At 40.0% G+C, this 1,922-nt stretch overlaps 1 protein-coding gene across 1 annotated transcript in view; it reads left to right on the top strand.

Annotated features, from left to right (window-relative positions):
- The window catches only part of LOC101583382 (cyclin-Y-like protein 1), a 22,879-nt gene extending 21,750 nt beyond the window's left edge, over window positions 1–1,129 (top strand). Inside the window, exon 6 of the mRNA XM_023707454.1 lies at window positions 1,101–1,129. The gene's annotated coding sequence lies outside the window, so the exon portion shown is untranslated. The remainder of the gene's footprint in view (window positions 1–1,100) is intronic.
- The last annotated feature ends 793 nt before the right edge of the window (window positions 1,130–1,922 follow it).

The raw sequence follows: 1,922 nt of genomic DNA, 5'->3' as shown, positions 1-1,922 counted from the left end.
CTTGGCTACTGTTAGTCACAGGATTACCATTATGGTTGAGATATAGTTTCAGCCCATCCCATGCTGCATGTTTGCTTTTCATGGTTTAACCCCAATTTCTCATCAGAGCATCTGCCATTAAAATAAGCAGGATATGTGAGAACAAATGCTTCAGATACCTGTCCTGTGGAAGTGTTGACTGTGTAGAAATAGGTCTGATGGGCTTTGATTTCACATGTTTTGAGTATGCAGGGGCAGTTGCATAGTGATATGGCAGAGGATTGCTCTGGTCATTTTTTTTAAAATGCACGCATCTGGCGTGTGTGTGTGTGTATGTGTGGGAGTGTGTGCTTGTGTTTGTGTATTCCTCTAGTGAGGGAAAACAGATCTTGGATTATCTTGGCTGAGCAAAATCAGTGTGTGAGTCCAGTCCTGTAACTGAGGATATTTCCTAAAGAAGATTCAGTCTATCCAAAATTGTTTTCTCTGATGTTTCTGACTTTCAAATTTTCAAATGAGTATCCAGTCTGTCACCTCAGTAATATGGTGGCCTTTGGCATAACCTTACATATTTGAATGATGAACTGATTTTCGTTGCCATACAGTACAGTTTTCTTCTTTCCTTGTTGATTTCTGATAAGGCTTGTAGCTGGAAGAGTTTGTCCACTCACAGAGTTCTGTGTCTTTCATTGTTGCCCTTGTTCTTCTGAAAATCTTTCCCATAATGAGCTACTTAAGATGTCCACAAGTTCTTCTGTGCTAACAAAAGGCATACCTGACTTCTTTTGTCTTCTCACTGTAGCATATGTTCATCATTGTCTGTAGAGTGGGAGTCACACAGAGGCTTTGTGGGACTGTGAAAAAGGAACCATGAGCCAGCAGCAAGCAGGGATTAGCAATCATACTTTTCCCCTCTACCTAAGTGAAAAAGAATAGGGTTTCTGAAAAGTCTTCAAGTAGATGTACAGTGTAGAAAAAAGCATTTCCTTACAGTTGGACAACTGTCCAACATCACAAAGCTGAATTTATATCAATCCTGCAAGCTCCAAGTGACATTTTGGAAGGTAGACCACTTGAATAGAATTGTACTTTATGTGTTTTTCTGTATTCTTCCTCATCAGAAATCGGCTAGAAAAGCATTACCTGAATATTCTTCAGTTTACTCTTAATGTTCCTGCCATTGTTTATGCAAAATATTACTTTGACCTTCGCTTTTTGATAAATGACCACCACCTGCACTTTGCGTCTGCACCACTCACCAAGGAAAGAGCACAGAACTTAGAGGTAAGTCTGTGTTTCCTCTAAGGACAATTTTCTGTGAGCCACTAGGAAACTGTATCACATAAAGTGGGGATGGGAGAAATATAAAGTGTCCATATATACACTCAAGTGGTTATTAACCCGTTGGTGTAAGTCATTTCCAGGTCACTTATCCTACTTACATCCACATTACAATGAAGAGACACATTATTTTTGACACCACTTGAGCATACGTTAATAAAACTTAATTTGATGAGGCCTCAGGACATAACTCTGTGGTCTAAATATCAGCCTGGAAAGAACAAGGGGATGGCTTCCATCCACGGTACCACATGCTGTGTCACCCCCAAACCCTGCATGCACCATGCAGGCTACTGAATCGAGGCGTGGTGATGCAGTCCTGTAACCCCAGCACTGGGGAGGCTGAGGCAGGAAGATCACTGTAAGTCTGAGCTGCATAGACACACTCTGCTCCTAATGAAGAAATATAAGATATTAAAATGTTTTTATCTTATGATAGTCATTTCCTTTTGAACCTTTTCTTTTCTCCAATGATCTCTTTAAGTCTCTAATATCATGATTCACTTCTTGTAGCTCTTAGAGGTTTTTTTCTTACCGTGCATACAAATACAGCTCCCTAAGTTATTTGTGCTTATGTTTGACTCATTTTCCAAATTCTTGTC

Source organism: Octodon degus, unplaced genomic scaffold (assembly GCF_000260255.1).
Source record: "Octodon degus isolate 3935 unplaced genomic scaffold, OctDeg1.0 scaffold00292, whole genome shotgun sequence".
NCBI lineage: Eukaryota > Metazoa > Chordata > Mammalia > Rodentia > Octodontidae > Octodon > Octodon degus.
Note: the sequence above shows the minus strand (reverse complement) of the source record. Positions and strands in the feature narration are given on the sequence as shown.